An 18,692-nucleotide genomic window follows, 5' to 3' on the forward strand; every position below is an offset into this window, starting at 1 on the left:
ATACCAAACTCTTAAATAATATAAATATAAATCTAAAACTAGAGTACATAAATATCGATATATACTTCACAATTGTCAGATTTGCACTCCATTGCATACTCTGATTAGCCATCCATTCTGAATTAGGCCTAAATAACTGTTTTAACAGTTATTAATTTGAAATTTAAAAAAATACATTTAAGCATTACACTTACAATAATAAAATGATGAAATATTATTTGATAATCATCCAATAAGAGAACTGTGTATTCTTATGGTGCCTACAAGGGCACGGGCATTTTCTAAGTGATCTGACTAGATCGCTTAGAAGATGCCCCTACATCGCTCGTGTGTAGGGGCCATAGCGATGTGTGGCCCCACGCGTCGCTATCGCCCGGCGATTAAGATCCAGCATGCAGAATAAATCTAGTTAGGTTGTCGGTCAGGGCCAGTGTTCTCACTGGAGAACACTGGCCCTGACAGATTGGTCAGCACGCATCTCTGACACACCGCTGTGCAGCGCTGTGTGCTGAGCGGCCTAGCATCGCTCAGCTAATCTGTGTAGGCCCAATTACATTCACATCATCCTATCTGGATCAACTAAGGGAGAATTTTGAGGTGTGTACTGCTACATCAGAGAGGAATCTTTTAAAATGACTTGTATCCAAATGTAGATGAGCCCCAAAGCAGTTAGTAAGAGCTACTGTACTTGCTAAAGAAAAGTCAGGGATTGTTCATCTACAGTATTGTGTTTTACATGTGGTTCCATAAGAATGCCCACAAGAAATGCATGTAGCCATAGGGATCATTGTGTTTTATCACCAATGCTGGTAAATTGCCCTTATGATTCAATGTAAATGTATCTATCTCTCATTCCTTTTCCCCCCAAAAATGTAACAGTGTAATGTGGGCTAGGTGAAATGAGGGAGATTGCTAGACTAATGAGGGAGAGAGGGAGATTGCTGTTATTTCAGGGAGTCTACTGCAGAATGCAGGAGGGTAGGCAACTATGCAGCATCACAGTGACCACTATACAGCAATGATTATCTGAGTAAGGGTGAGATTCTCTATCACAGAAATGCGGTAAAAACCCTGTTATCAGGGTTTTTACCGTATTTCTGTATTCTCTAACCCCCCTTCGCAGTGTCAGCGCTGCAGAGGGAATCGCCAGAAAAAGCTGGCGATCCCCTGCAGAAACCTATGGGCTTCTTACCGCAGCGCTGTGTGAGGGATCCCTCCCAGCATGCCCCGCGGCCGGTGCGTTGGTCTGCGCATGCGCAGACGGACTCCCGGGTCATAGACCCGGAAGTCCAGCAACGGTGCCGCATCGCAAGGGACAGCTCTTACCGCAAGAGCTGTCCCTTGCGTTAATGACCGCATATTTTAGAGAATATGCGGTCATTAGAAATGCGAATGCCGGCGATACTGGGCTGCGGATTTTAGAGAATCCCGCCCTAAGTGCCACACATTATCACCCCAGTTACCTTTATATAGAACATTTAGTATTCCAGGGACTGCAAGGCAGAACATTGAATATCCCCGTACTCATGTTACAGAAGAATAACCATCCTAGTGATCGCCACAGAACGTTAAGCATGGCAGTCAAACAGTACAGTAAGCATCCCAGTGACTGTTATACAGAATATTTAGCTGGATTGGGGGGGGGGTTTCAACACAATTGCGCTGCTAAGCAAAAATACCACTCTGAGAAAAGGTTTGTTGACCAAAAAATCACACACTGGACACGCTTTAGAATTATTAATTTTTATAGAAATATAAAAAAAGGAAAAAAAGACATTTCTAAATGCACAATACAATTATAAAAGCACCTAAATAATCTAAAAACATATATGGTTAATTGTCAAATGATCAGGTGTGTCTCCAAGGTTATAAATGGGTTTCACAATGGATTAATTGCTCGAATCAGAATAATGGTATAACCAGGATTTATTGTATAGTTTTATGAATCTCAGTTATTCAACCCGCAACAAGATGTTACTGATGCCAATTAGCATGTATACAGAACATGCACTAGGTGGAAGGCAGTTCATCAAGCTGGGACAAAGAACATCTGACACCATGGGCAAGAGTCCAAGTAAGTGAAGTACCAGAACAGAGCTATCAAGCTGGTCTTGTCACACTTCGCTGGAAATGCTCATTGCGAGCAACATCCGTACTGGATTTGTTTATCTGCACAGGAAAAACATTTTTTAAACAATACAACTAGATTTTTGAAATATAGATTGTATACAGGATCGTGTGATTTGATCAATAGATTACACCCTATTGTTAGAATTAAATAAAGTTACACTTTGTTAATCCATCTGAAGTATCAGTTTGAATAGAGCAGGCACTGTTTATTAATTACATTCTTATATAGTGTGATACTCTTATATGTAATTAATGTACAATTTAGTGACCAATCTAACTATTGTGGAATTTGGTCTTAACATAAACTCAAATGCATGCTGTTCACATATTGGCCAGTTATGGTGCAGTAGTACAGACTCCAGACTTTCACAAATCTGCAATGCAAGCGAGCGCCATATTGTGTTCTAGAACTTCTTTCTATATCTGAACTGTCTACTTTGCCCACAAAGTTATAAGTGACGCCTTCCACTGAACCGCTCATAGGCCCTTATTCAGATCTGATTGCAGTACAAATTTGTTTGGAAAATGGGCAAAACCACGTGCATTGCAAGTGAGGCAGATGTATCATGTGCAGAGAGAGTTAAATTTGGGTGGGGTGTGTTGAAACTGAAATCTAAACTGCAGTGTAAAAATAATGCAGCCAGTATTAACCCTGCACAGAAACAAAATAACTCACACAAATCTAACTCTCTCTATACATGTTACATCTGCCCCACCTGCAGTGCACATGGCTTTGCCCATTTACCAAACACATTTGTACTGCGATCAGATCTGAATAAAGGCCATCGTTGGGTAGAACTGTTTAATTTTTTTGTTTATTTTTTTTGGGGGGGGGGGGGAATTAAAACTGGCTCAAAATGTGTCACTTGTTTCATGCATCGCTCTGTCCTTTATCAAACCAAAACCTTTATGTACTCATCCTTTGTTTCACTCCCGATGGATTATTTTCAAGGAAGTTGGCAGGTACATATCACAGAGACAGAACAGCTCTATCCTATACTCAAAGTACAATTCAGAATTTCAAATATGATGGTAATAATAATAATAATAATAACCTAATCTATCAAAGTTTATCGTTCCCATTAGACACTCGCCCCCAGACTTGCCACGGATTACCTTATAATGTCTATAGAACACCCCCTGAGACTTCTTACTAAACACATTCTAAAGTCCATATGCACACCCCTACTGGCATTCACCTTCTAAAGACATTGCTCATTATAATGCATAAGACATCCCCCCTAAGAATTTCCACATTCACCTTAAAATGTGTATAAGATCCCCCCCATGTTGGTACTATCGGACTATACATAAATATAGCCGTACTGTAGGAGTGAGATCACTGAAAATAAGCAATTACAGCGCACCACCACCCTGGGTCAATGCCACCACCCTGGGTCCTCGCCACTCTCCTGTGTCCATGCCACAATGTATTACCTTTAGTAAAGTTGTGGCGAGTGAAGCGGAGTGAGCCAACGAGCCCAAAGTGTGGCGAGTGAAGCGAGCCCACAAGGGGACAATGGTGCTGCTACAGCTTCGCTCAGGTAATAGATGGTGGTGTCGACACAGGGGGTTTGACATGGAAACATGGTGGTGGTGTGAAAGTACTTTTAGTTGTCAGAGACAGGTGGCCAGACCTCAACAATTGCTTTCAGAATAGCTGTGAAAGCTAAAATGTCTATTTGCTGCAAAAAAGTCACAGCATCCTCCTCAGTTTGTGGTAAATTAAATAGAGTAAACATCTTTTACCTCAAAAAATGCCTCTCGAGCAGATTTGTAATGGTTCCTGCCCCGAAAATCCTTACAAAGTGGTTAAGTAGCAGCTAACATAAGTGGTGTAGCGGTGGCTGCAAAGATGAGGAAGTACCGCCAAATATTTACTTTGTGTTTGTACTAGTTAGCAGCCTGTCAAAATTATGGAATGAACAACATAACAGTGATGTCAGCGCTGGTGGCTGTGGGCCCGAACAAAGCGACACTTGAATTGCTCTGTCGGGTGCCATCTAGTGGAAGCTGGTGCACACAACACTAGACTTCCCGCTGTAGAGGGGAGGAGCAGTGTTCGCTCTCTATTATATAGGATAAGATACCATCCTCATCAATAAGAAATATTTTGTAGAAAAAGGAAAGCTATGTATTTGCCAAGTCAGTATTTTATTCTGTATTAGAAATATTATACTTTCCTGGTTTTCTAAGGTTAAGATTCAAGCCTTGGCTTCATTTTGTTTCCATAAGGAAAGTAAATTATGTTCTGTTGCATTGTAAAATTGAATTTCACTTGCCACATGCTGGCTGTTTGTTTATTCTAATACCCATAATTCAGATAGAAAATGAATCGACTTACACTATGACGTCAATTAAAAGTATGGAAAAAAATTAATTCTTGACAGTGTGTTGTATTTTCTTTTGTGAAACCCAGATTCATAGTGATAAAAAGTAATTTTAAATACATTTCATTTCATCTAGTAACATTAAAATATTCAAATATTGTATAACATGCAACTATTCATTTTCGAACCAAATCCTCCTTCTCTTGTCACTCTTTGTGGATAGGTGTTATATATAAATATATATAAGGTCTCTCAGCCTTCTGCAGATTCCTCATTACTTATAGTGATTTTGATTCTGTTAAAATTGATTTTCTGGTGGACCTTATGGATTTAATTTTGAATAACAATTTTTTCCTCTATAATAACATTTTGTATTTGCCCACTGATTGCGGGCACTAGCGAGCACCCGGTAGCTCGTCACTTTGCCACCACCCGGTAGCTCGTCACTTTGCCACTTTACATCATTCTCTTAATAGCTTGCGCTACAGGATGATCGATTGTGTGTCGCCGAATATTCGCGGCGGTAATCGGGGAACACAACTTTTACTTTGTGAAGCGCGGTGGATACACCGGCTTCACACCATTGCCCCAAAGGGGTTAAATGAACAGATTTCTTTTGCTGTGTTTCGCTGAGATAATGTTTGATTTTGCCTCTGAGTATCTTGCTGCCTGATTATAGATCAGTAATATGCAATATACTTGCATCCTAACCTGATTATTGCTCATGTTGCATAACATATATGCTTTTTTCTGGTTATTGTGTCTTTCAGTGCTATTTTATTCCTGAATTATATTCTTTATAATCTCAGTTTGCTTTTGACTTAGAATTATATGTATTGATCAACTATTCTAGTTCTTACTGTCCACTTAATGTTTTAAAATTTTTTATTAATAATATAGCAGCATAGTAGGTAGAGAAACTAAACTACTGTACTAGGTAGGTAGGCAGTAGCACTGCCAGAGGCCACCACAAAAGTAGCAGACTATTATGCACCAGCAGAATTTATAATAATCAATTTTATTATTAGGTACTGCTTGGCAGTGGCACTCAGTGGCACACGTCAGTGCACCAGCAGCATGGAATTATTTTTTACAGTCACACGCAGCACAGGTATTATTTTTTTTATTAAATTATATATAGCAGCCTAGTATGTACTAGGTAGGTACACTTAGGCAGTAGCACTGCCAGTGGCAACAGTGGACTGAGTAAATAATACTGGCAGATTCAGTGCAGGCAGCATTAGTGGACTATATATGTATATTCCATTGACAAAAAACCTTACGGTTTCACATGTCCCATTAAGGCTTCTTACACATGATCTACCATTTCTGAAACCTGCTGCAACTCTTCCACTCAAACGCCAAAAAGCAATGAAATTCCGATCATTAAGGCTGACGCCTTAATGGACGTGTTCCTTGCGCAATACAGATATGGTACGCCATCACAGCCTGTGGGTAAGTGCAGATTCAGCACTCTCGCAGAGTGAGATTGCTGTCACTCACACAATGGTGGAGCTGCTAATTCACAGATTTGTGTGCTCATTGGAATACACACATGCAGTCTATGCAACTGAAGGTCTGAGCAGTTATGTGGCGCACTCATCCTAATACTGTAAGTACCCGCAATCATCTAAAACTGTCTATACCTCTGGGTTACTATAGTGCTCATTCTAGCACCCGCCATCTTTGAAAACCCATGCAGTTCCTCTTCCCTGCCTGGGGTGTAGCTGTCTGCTGTAGTGCTTCTAGCACAGTGTGGTCTGTATATTAGCACTGCAAACCAGACCTTTGCTAGAAACACTACAGCAGACAGCAACACCCCAGACAGGGTAGAGGAACTGCATAGGTTTTCAAAGATGGCAGGTGCTAGAATAAACACTATTAATAGAACTATCCCAGGGTCCAACATCTTTCACACTCACTCCATTTAATTTAGTATTCACATGCAGTTACCAAAAACATCTTTCATAATTGCAAAAACTATAATACTCCCAATTACTATGCATCTACACTTTCTTCTCCTATACGCCGTCATGCTGTTCTGTCTTCCCCGATACCTACTGCTGTGTGTATTGCCTCATCTGCACCAATGTGTCTTTCCATACAGATGCCACTGTTTCCTTCTATCAGTGCCACTGGCTTCCCCTCTATTAGTGATATTCTGTCTCCCCCTCCATCCATGCTGCTCTGCCCGCCTCATCCATGACACAGTTTCCCTCCATCTGTGCTGCCCTGTTTTCCCTTTATCCCCTTTGCTCCAAACCCCCTCACCTATCAGTGCTGTCTTTCCTCCAACTGCGCCTCTGTTTCCCATCCAATCGCATCACTCTGTCTTACCTTCCCCAATCTGTGCCACTGTTTTCCACCCATCTGCTTCGTTTGTCCCCCATCAGTGCTGCTTAGCCTTCCCACCATCTACGCATTTCTATTCCTCCCCATCTGCACCACACTGCCTCCTACCCCAATCAACACCACTTTTACCCCATCCTCTCGGCTCTGTTTACCGCTCAGACCTTCAGTTGCATAGACTGCATGTGTGTATTCCAATGAGCACACAAATCTGTGAATTAGCAGCTCCACCATTGTGTGAGTGACAGCAATCTCACTCTGCGAGAGTGCTGAATCTGCACTTACCCACAGGCTGTGATGGCGTACCATATCTGTATTGCGCAAGGAACACGTCCATTAAGGCGTCAGCCTTAATGATCGGAATTTCATTGCTTTTTGGCGTTTGAGTGGAAGAGTTGCAGCAGGTTTCAGAAATGGTAGATCATGTGTAAGAAGCCTTAATGGGACATGTGAAACCGTAAGGTTTTTTGTCAATGGAATTTCATGGCTTTTTTCAATTTATTTTTTTTGTATTTGAAATTTAAAATTTCAGCGTAAGAATAAAATTAGATTTTTTAAATGTTTAATGATTTCACACCCCTGGCAATGAGCATTACCCCTGACCACAAGCATTACAAACCCCTGGCATTGAGTATGACACCCGTCCCAGTGCATGAAACCCCTGTCAACAGGCAAGACATCCAGCCCATGCAACCCATGGCAATGAGCATGACACCCAGCGTGTAGAAGCTTTACTGTAGGGCATTAAAGGAGGACAATGTACACACCGGGTACACATAGGGGGGCACAGGGCAATGCGTACACACGGGGAGCACAGCGTACACGCGGGGGCACTGGGGGAGACAGCGTACACACAGGGGGCACTGGGGGGGGGGGGCAGCGTACACACGGGGGGCACTGGGGGGGGGGGGCAGCGTACACACAGGGGGGCACTGGGAGGGGGACACCGTACACATGCGGGGCACTGGGGAGGGGGGAAACAGCATACACACATGGTGGCACTGGGGGGACAGCATACACATACGGGGGAACTGGGGGAGGACAGCATACACACACAGGGGCACTGGGGGGGGCACAGCGTACACACACAGGCGGCCCACAGCGTACACACACACGGGGGGCACAGTGTACACACACAGAGGCACTGTGGGGGGACTGCGTACACACACGGGGGGCACTGTGGGGGGATTGCGTACACACACGGGGGCACTGTGGGGAGACAGCGTACACATACGGGGGGAACTGGGGGAGGGACAGCGTAGACACACGGGGGGCACAGCGTACACACACGGAGGCACTGTGGGAGGACTGCGAACACACACTGGGGGCACTGTGGGGGGATTGCGTACACACACGGGGGCACTGTGGGGAGACAGCGTACACATACGGGGGGAACTGGGGGAGGGACAGCGTAGACACACGGGGGGCACAGCGTACACACACAGAGGCACTGTGGGGGGACTGCGTACACACACGGGGGGCACTGTGGGGGGATTGCGTACACACACGGGGGCACTGTGGGGAGACAGCGTACACATACGGGGGGAACTGGGGGAGGGACAGCGTAGACACACGGGGGGCACAGCGTACACACACGGAGGCACTGTGGGAGGACTGCGAACACACACTGGGGGCACTGTGGGGGGATTGCGTACACACACGGGGGCACTGGGAAGGGACTGCGTACACACACAGGGGCACTGTGGGGGGACAGTGTACACATACGGGGGGAACTGGGGGGAGGGACAGCGTAGACACACGGGGGGCACAGCGTACACACATGGAGGCACTGTGGGAGGTCTGCGAACACACACTGGGGGAACTGTGGGGGGATTGCGTACACACACGGGGGCACTGTGGGGGGACTGCGTACACACACACGGGGGCACTGTGGGGGGACTGCGTACACACACGGGGGCACTGTGGGGGGACAGCGTACACACGGGGGGGGCACTGAGGGGTGACAGCGTACACACGGGGGGGCACTGAGGGGTGACAGCGTACACACGGGGGGGGGGGCACTGAGGGGTGACAGCGTACACACGGGGGGCACAGCACACACACGGGGGGCACAGCACACACGGGGGCACAGCACACACACGGGGGGCACAGCGCACACACGGGGGGCACAGCGCACACACGGGGGGGCACAGCGCACACACACGGGGAGCACTGAGGGTGGACATCGGGGGGGAGCACACGGGGAGCACTGAGGGTGGACATCGTACACACGGGGGACATTGAGGGGGGACAGCGTACACAAGGGTGGCAGTGAGGGGGCACAGCGTACACAAGGGTGGCACTGAGGGGGGACAGCGTACACGGGGGGCGCACTGAGGGGGGCCAGTGTACACACAGGGGGCATACCATATGGGCTGCTATCATATACTGTACCTGCTCTTACACCGCCGGGACCTCCAGGCAGCAGCAGCCGCCCTACTCATGCCGCAGGGACCCGCTGTGTATCGCCGCCAGGACCTTCACGGAGCTGCCGCAGGGACCTCCAGGCTTACACGCAGCAGCCGCCGCTCTCATGCCACAGGGATCTGTAGGGAGATACACACATGGGGGGCTCATCGTACACACATGGGAGGCACAGCGTACACACATGGGGGGCACAGAGGGGGTAGCGTACACATGGGGGGGGGCACAATGTACACACGGGGGGTGGGGCACAGCATACACACGGGGGGGACACAGCGTACTCACGGGGGGGGGCACAGCGTACTCACGGGGGGGGGCACAGCGTACTCACGGGGGCACAGTTTTCACGGGGTGGCACTGAGGTTGGACAGTGCACACACGGGGGGCACTGAGGGGTGACAGCGTACACACGGGGGCACAGCACACACACGGGGGGCACAGCACACACGGGGGGGCACAGCGCACACACGGGGGGGCACAGCGCACACACGGGGGGGCACAGCGCACACACGGGGGGCACAGCGCACACACGGGGGGCACAGCGCACAAACGGGGGGGCACAGCGCACACACGGGGGGGCACAGCGCACACACGGGGGGCACAGCGCACACACAGGGGGCACAGCGCACACACGGGGGGGCACAGCGCACACACGGTGGGCGCTGAGGGTGGGCAGCGTACACACGGGAGCACTGAGGGTGGACATCGTACACCACGGGGGACATTGAGGGGGGACAGCGTACACAAGGGTGGCAGTGAGGGGGCACAGCGTACACAAGGGTGGCACTGAGGGGGGACAGCGTACACGGGGGGCGCACTGAGGGGGGCCAGTGTACACACGGGGGGCATACCATATGGGCTGCTATCATATACTGTACCTGCTCTTACACCGCCGGGACCTCCAGGCAGCAGCAGCCGCCCTACTCATGCCGCAGGGACCCGCTGTGTATCGCCGCCAGGACCTTCACGGAGCTGCCGCAGGGACCTCCAGGCTTACACGCAGCAGCCGCCGCTCTCATGCCACAGGGATCTGTAGGGAGATACACACATGGGGGGCTCATCGTACACACATGGGAGGCACAGCGTACACACATGGGGGGCACAGAGGGGGGTAGCGTACACATGGGGGGGCACAATGTACACACGGGGGGTGGGGCACAGCATACACACGGGGGGGACACAGCGTACTCACGGGGGGGGGGGCACAGCGTACTCACGGGGGGCACAGAGTACTCACGGGGTGGCACTGAGGTTGGACAGTGCACACACGGGGGGCACTGAGGGGTGACAGCGTACACACGGGGGGGGGCACTGAGGGGTGACAGCGTACACACGGGGGGGCACTGAGGGGTGACAGCGTACACACGAGGGGGCACTGAGGGGTGACAGCGTACACACGAGGGGGCACTGAGGGGTGACAGCGTACACACGGGGGGGGGGGCACTGAGGGGTGACAGCGTACACACGGGGGAGGCACTGAGGGTGACAGCGTACACACGGTGGGCACTGAGGGTGACAGCGTACACACGGTGGGCACTGAGGGTGACAGCTTACACACGGTGGGCACTGAGGGGTGACAGCTTACACACGGTGGGCACTGAGGGGTGACAGCTTACACACGGTGGGCACTGAGGGGTGACAGCGTACACACGGTGGGCACTGAGGGGTGACAGCGTACACACGGTGGGCACTGAGGGGTGACAGCGTACACACGGTGGGCACTGAGGGGTGACAGCGTACACACGGTGGGCACTGAGGGGTGACAGCGTACACACGGTGGGCACTGAGGGGTGACAGCGTACACACGGTGGGCACTGAGGGGTGACAGCGTACACACGGTGGGCACTGAGGGGTGACAGCGTACACACGGTGGGCACTGAGGGGTGACAGCGTACACACGGTGGGCACTGAGGGGTGACAGCGTACACACGGTGGGCACTGAGGGGTGACAGCATACACACGGGGGGGGGGGCACTGAGGGGTGACAGCGTACACACGGGGGGGCACTGAGGGGTGACAGCGTACACACGGGGGGGGGCACTGAGGGATGACAGCGTACACACGGGGGGGGCACTGAGGGGTGACAGCGTACACACGGGGGGCACTGAGGGGTGACAGCGTACACACGGGGGGGGGCACTGAGGGGTGACAGCGTACACACGGGGGGGGGCACTGAGGGGTGACAGCGTACACACGGGGGGGGGCACTGAGGGGTGACAGCGTACACACGGGGGGGCACTGAGGGGTGACAGCGTACACACGGGGGGGCACTGAGGGGTGACAGCGTACACACGGGGGGGCACTGAGGAGTGACAGCGTACACACGGGGGGGGGGGCACTGAGGGGTGACAGCGTACACGGGGGGGGGGCACTGAGGGGTGACAGTGTACACACGGGGGGCACTGAGGGGTGACAGCGTACACACGGCGGGCACTGAGGGGTGACAGCGTACACACGGGGGGGCACTGAGGGGTGACAGCGTACACACGGGGGGCACTGAGCGGTGACAGCGTACACACGGGGGGGGCACTGAGGGGTGACAGCGTACACACGGGGGGGGGGGGGGGCACTGAGGGGTGACAGCGTACACACGGGGGGGGCACTGAGGGGTGACAGCGTACACACGGAGGGCACTGAGGGGTGACAGCGTACACACGGGGGGCACTGAGGGGTGACAGCGTACACACGGGGGGCACTGAGGGGTGACAGCGTACACACGGGGGGCACTGAGGGGTGACAGCGTACACACGGGGGGCACTGAGGGGTGACAGCGTACACACGGGGGGCACTGAGGGGTGACAGCGTACACACGGGGGGCACTGAGGGGTGACAGCGTACACACGGGGGGGGCACTGAGGGGTGACAGCGTACACACGGCGGGCACTGAGGGGTGACAGCGTACACACGGGGGGGCACTGAGGGGTGACAGCGTACACACGGGGGGCACTGAGCGGTGACAGCGCACACACGGGGGGCACTGAGCGGTGACAGCGTACACACGGGGGGGCACTGAGGGGTGACAGCGTACACACGGGGGGGGCACTGAGGGGTGACAGCGTACACACGGGGGGGGCACTGAGGGGTGACAGCGTACACACGGAGGGCACTGAGGGGTGACAGCGTACACACGGAGGGCACTGAGGGGTGACAGCGTACACACGGGGGGCACTGAGGGGTGACAGCGTACACACGGGGGGCACTGAGGGGTGACAGCGTACACACGGGGGGCACTGAGGGGTGACAGCGTACACACGGGGGGCACTGAGGGGTGACAGCGTACACATGGGGGGCACTGAGGGGTGACAGCGTACACGGGGGGGGGGCACTGAGGGGTGACAGCGTACACACGGGGGGGGGGCACTGAGGGGTGACAGCGTACACACGGGGGGGGGCACTGAGGGGTGACAGCGTACACACGGGGGGGCACTGAGGGGTGGGGCAGCATACACAGAGGGGGGGGGGCATACCATATACTTTAACTGCTCTTACGCCCCCGGGACATTCACAGAGCTGCTGACGGGACCTCCAAGCTGACTCACAGCAGCAGCAGCAGCCGCCGTACTCATGCCGCAGGGACCTGTAGGGAGATACACACATGGGGAGCACAGCGTAGACCCATGGGGGCACAGAGGGGGTAGCGTACACACGGGGGGCACTGCGTACACACGGGGGGGGGGGGGGCAAGTGTACACATGGGGGGGGCATACCATATGGGCTGCTACCATATACTGTACCTGCTCTTACGCTGCCGGGACCTTAAAGGAGCTGCCGACGGGACCTCCAGGCTGACTCACAGCAGCAGCCGCCGTACTCGTGCCGCAGGGACCTGCTGTCTATCGCCGCCAGGACCTTCACGGAGCTGCCGCAGGGACCTCCAGGCTTACACGCAGCAGCAACAGCCACCGCCACTCTCATGCCACAGGGACCTGTAGGGAGATACACACATGGGGGGCTCATCGTACACACATGGGGGCTCATCGTACACACATGGGGGCACAGAGGGGTGTAGCGTACACACGGGGGCACTGCGTACACATGGGGGGAGGCACAGCTTACACGGGGGGGAGCACAGCGTACACACGGGGGGAGGCACAGCGTACACACGGGGGGAGGCACAGCGTACACACGGGGGGGAGGCACAGCGTACACACGGGGGGAGGCACAGCGTACACACTGGGGGGTGGGGCACAGCGTACACACTGGGGGGTGGGGCACAGCGTACACACTGGGGGGGGCACAGCGTATCCCATACTATATATACTGTACATACACACGTCCCAAACTATACATACTGCTGTACACAAACACACACACATATCCCCCAATATATATATATATATAAATAATGCACACGCAGCCCACAGTATGATTGCAAGCACAGTCCCAGTCATTACAGCCGCTCTAAGCACCCCAATAAGCCTGGCACTACCCGCCTTCCTACCGCAGGAGGTGAGCGGCCGCTGTCCTCGGCTCCTCACAGCTTCTTCCTCTCGCAGCTCTGGCTGCAGTTCCTGGCCGACGCCAGGCCATCTACGCACGCCCGCACTGCAGGAGGAGACCCGGCTCCTACCAGCAGCCGGGCTAGGGACTCGGGCGCCCGATGGCAGCAGGTATAGGGATGCAGGAGAAAGGGGGCCGCCCGTGATTACGGTGGGCGCGGGTGAGAAGGGGGAGCGGTGACTGAAAGCGGGGGAGCCGTGGACGCCAAGTCTCCAGTGTGGATGAAGGGACCCTGCCCCCGTCCCCAGCCTGCCACTGATCATCAGCGTCTCCTCTGTGTGCATGTATAGGAGGGGTAGGACGTGTATATGGGGAGGGGGTGTATATATGTATGGAAGGGGACATGTGTAGGAGGGGTAGGACATGTATATGGGGAGGGGGTGTATATATATGTATGGGAAGGTGGAACAGTCATGCGGATGGGGTGTACATGGGAAGGGGACATATGCCGAAGGGGTATTACATACATGACACTGACAGGCACTCCCTGTCCCCCGTCCCCCCCTGGGGTTCTACATTCATGACAATGACTGGCACTGGGGGTGGGGGGGGGGACTCCATGTTCCCCCAGTAGCGGCCTCCATTTCCCAGACTCCCTCCAAAGTGCCACTAGTTTCCCCCGAGCAGCGGCCTCCGCTTCCCAGCTTCCCTCCAAAGCTCCGCTAGTTCCCCCAAGCAGCAGCCTCCACTTCCCTGCTGCCCTCCAATGCACCACTACAGTCCTCCAGCATGAACATGGTAGAGCCTAATTTCAGGAAGTGTCAGGTGCAATTGCAAACGACAGGACGTCTGACCAATCAGCAGCTGGCACAACAACGAGGGAGTTAATCACAGTATGAGAGGCGGTAATATGTAAATAAGCAGTGCCGTGCACACGTGTCTCTCCCTCAGACCGAGTGTGATGGGGGGAATGTGACAACTGAGCCCCATGCATACAGTGTAACGGTATACAAAGTAACGGTTACGATTGTGTCAAGAGGGGATGGAAAATGCCAGCGTCTCTTTCTGTACTGTAATAAAATCAGCCATCTTGGTACACCTTTTTAGTGAAGTCTCTCTAAGTATGCACTGGTGGCCACTGTGCAAGTGCAACAAGTTGAAATGCTATATCTTTATAATGGGGCATATTTCACTAAATTTAAAAAACCCTGTAACTTTCTGAAAAACCTTATCTGTGTCCAGCCAGTCTTTTAAAAATCAGCAGCGCTTCCTGCCACGCTGCTCGGCAAAAAGCGCTACAAGGTCCCAGCACCCACTGTCTTCCAGCCGCAGCAGCTTCCCGAGGCAGTGCTGTCTTCCCCATTGGGGTGGGCCCCTAGGCAACTGCCCATTGTGCCCAATGGGAAAGACATAACTGTTGGGGGTTCTACTGTCACTTCTGGGGGGAGGATGGGGATGGCGTAGCTGCTGTTAGTGCTGGTGGGAGTTGAGGCTTCTACTTTCACGGCTGGGGGGGAAGGGGATGATGGTGCAGCTTTCAGGTCATGCAGTGATGGGGTGCCGGTTCAGGGGCAGGGTCTGCAGTGGTCAGTGATAGGTGGGGCAGGGGGGATACAGCTATCAAGTTAGTGATTGGTGGGGGGGTACAGATGTCAGGTCAGTGATGGGGGAGATGTCTGAGTGCTGGTGTGCTTCTTACTGTGTGGTGGGTGTAGCGACACTCTGGGGCAGTTTGGACCCTTTTGGACCCAGCTGGAGCAAGACAGCAGTAGCAACGAGAACCCTCCTGGACCCAGCAGCTGAAGCAGCACCCTGGCAGCGTCTAGGACCCGGCTGAAGCAGGACAGCGGTCACGGTGCAGACCCTACTGCGTAGAAGAAGGAAGAGCGCAGGGGAGAGAAAGAGGAGAAGGGGGGACAATGGGAGAGAGAAAATAATGCTCATTACACATTATGCAACACACCGAAATGCTCGATACACATTATACCAAACACTGTAATACCCATTACACATTATGCCACACAGTGATAGTGAGTGATAGTGGCATATGGGTGACAGTGGTGTGTGAGTGGGTGTGTGAGTGACATACGCAAGTGGGACAGGATGTTGGAGACAAATATTACAGTTTACCTAACTTAACTGGGCAGCGCAACAGCATCAGCCGGGAGCTGTAGCTGGAGCAATCTCCTTCCCCCAGTGTCCTGCTCTCTATCAGAATGACATGCTCGCTCACCCTGCGGCCTGCGCAAATCACACTGGGACACTCCATCACTCTGCAGCCTGCGCTCTATCACACTAACACGCTCCCTCACCCAGCGACCTGCGCTCTGTCACACTGACTCCCTCATCCTGCACTATATCACACTGACGCTCCCTCACCCTGCAGCCTGCACTATATCACACTGACGCTCCCTCACCCTGCAGCCTGCACTATATATATAACACTGACGCTCCCTCACCCTGCGCTAAATCACACTGACACTCCCTCACCCTGCAGCCTGCACTATATCACGCTGACGCTCTCTCACCCTGCAGCCTGCGCTAAATCAAACTGACGTACTCCCTCGCTCAGTGGTCTGCGCTCTGTCACAATCCCTCACTCTGCGGCCTGCGCTCTATCACACTGCTCTCTATCAACACTAACACGCTCCCTCACCCAGCGGCCTGCGCTTTATCACACTGACGTGCTCCCTCACTCTGGGGCATGCACTATATCACACTGATGCGCTCCCTCGCTCAGTGTCTGCGCTCTGTCACACTCCCTCACCCCGCGGCTTGCGCTCTATCAAACTGCTCGCTATCATGCTGTTTCACACTGACATGATTCCTCACCCTGCGGCCTGCGCTAAATCACACTGACACACTCCATCACCCTGAAGCCTGCGCTCTATCACACTAACATGCTCCCTCACCCAGCAGCATGTGCTCTATCACACTGCTCTCTATCACACTGATGCATTGTAACACACTGACATGCTTCCTCACCCTGCAGCCTGCGCTTTATCACACTGACGCACTCCATCACCCTGCGCTCTATCACACTGACGTGCTCGCTCACTCTGTGGCATGCACTCTGTCACACTCCCTTACCCTGGGGCCTACGCTAAATCACACTGACATGCTCCATCACCCTGAAGCCTGCGCTCTATCACACTGACGCACTCCATCACCCTGCAGCCTGTGCTCTATCACACTGACGTGCTCTCTCACTCTGTGGCATGCACTCTGTCACACTCCCTTACCCTGCGGCCTGCGCTAAATCACACTGACGCGCTCCATAACCCTGAAGCCTGCGCTCTATCACACTGACATGCTCTCTCACTCTGTGGCATGCACTCTATCACACAGATGCGCCCCTCAATCAGCGGTCTGCACTCTGTCACACTCCCTTACCCTGGGGCCTGCGCTAAATCACACTGACGCGCTCCATCACTCAGCGGCCTGCGCTCTGTCACACTGACGTACTCCCTCACCTTGCGGCCTGCGCTAAATCCCACTGATGCACTACCTCACCATGCGGCCTGCAGGCTTTCACACACAGATGCAATCACTTGCCCTGCGGCCTAACCTTCCCTTTCCACCAGCTAATTCTAAGTCCCCCAGCAGCCTAACTCTATGTCCCTTCTAGTGCCTAAATCTAACCCTCCCTCCTCCAGCCTAATGCTAACCCACCTTACATACTTCATTTCACAGGGAAAAAAAACACACAGTAGTACTCACTTGCCTTAGGAACTTAAGGTAATCTTATAGCCATGCCTGGACTGGAAGGATGTGTAGTTGTCCCTCTTCTCCTTTCATGACAGCAGCAGCAATGTGGGCAGTAGGCCAGCTGCCCTGAGCCAGGTTAGCCCCGCCCCCTTTCTCCCGTGTAGCCCCGCCCCCTGACTTCCGTGTAGCTCCGCCCCCTGATTCCTATGTAATTCTACACTCCCTGTAAACTCCGTCCCCACTGCTCTCTCTCCTGAAAGTGACAGGCTCTGTAAAAGCCGTGTCAGCTGCAATGCAACAGCGGGGACAAGCTGTGCAGCACCCCGTTCAGTTGCACAGCTTGTCTCCTGTAAAATTGTGCGGGGGGATCATTATTAGGTGCATGTGCACCCCCATGCGTACGCCTAAACTGCCAGGTGATCACGGGGGACTAGGACACTGAGTATGCTGTGGGGGGGATGGTGGATTCTGCGTGGGATCACAGGGGCACAGCACACTGGGAATACTGCCATGGAATCACAGAGGGACGGGACACTAGGGATGCTGCAGGGGAACAGGACACTGGGGATGCTGTGGGGGATCACAGGGGGACAGGACACTGGGAATGCTGCGAGGAGACACCACCCCTGCCATATACCACCCTGAGTGAGCCCTTCCCCACAGAAAGCACATTTTGAATTTCCCGGCAGTGCACGAGTGCAGTGAATAAATTAGATGACGTCACTCATCTTACAGCCACCTCTGGCACGGCACCATGGACCCTACTAAACTATAATATAACAGTGTCAGGGCTAATAAACACACAGCGTCCCCCACCCCCACTCCCACTATAACATAACCACAGCTAAATCCACTTACACAAATTATTTCAGTTTGCGAGAAGGATTCGGCCATCTTGGTACACCCAAGTGAAGCCACTCTGTGTACGCCCTCAGCTGATGGCTTGTGCGGCTGCGCAACAAGTTGAGCTCTCCTATCTTTATAATGGGGGACGTTTCACTAAATTATAAAAAAACTGCACCTATCTGAAAATCCTCAACCCCAAAAGGCACTCCACTGGGAAAATATCTACCTAATAAAACAAACCCCAAGTCTCAATTGTTCCTCTACCCCGAGTTATGCCTTCCCAAAAAAACCCTCATAGACTAACATGGGTGACAAAGTGTCATTTCTGGAGTCTCAGAAAAAAACTGGCAGTTGGAAGTTTAGATCGCTACCAATTGCTCATTTTTTTATATTTCGCCCTGAAATTTGGCACGCAGCACCGGTTGACGATTCTACGCGTACGTGCCAAATTTCAGCTCAGTACGT

The 18,692-nt window shown here is 52.7% G+C and overlaps 1 long non-coding RNA gene across 1 annotated transcript; it reads right to left on the minus strand.

Annotated features, from left to right (window-relative positions):
- Window positions 1-1,816: 1,816 nt before the first annotated feature.
- On the minus strand, window positions 1,817-15,908 carry LOC146027085 (uncharacterized). Its single transcript, XR_014454657.1, has 6 exons — window positions 15,373-15,908; window positions 12,968-13,159; window positions 12,701-12,810; window positions 10,112-10,263; window positions 9,204-9,355; window positions 1,817-2,169 (listed from the first exon to the last, which is right to left on the minus strand). It is a non-coding gene; the product is annotated as an uncharacterized LOC146027085 (long non-coding RNA).
- Between the last annotated feature and the right edge of the window lie 2,784 nt (window positions 15,909-18,692).

The sequence above is a fragment of the Crinia signifera genome, chromosome 8, assembly GCF_055691185.1.
Source record: "Crinia signifera chromosome 8, ASM5569118v1, whole genome shotgun sequence".
Lineage (NCBI taxonomy): Eukaryota > Metazoa > Chordata > Amphibia > Anura > Myobatrachidae > Crinia > Crinia signifera.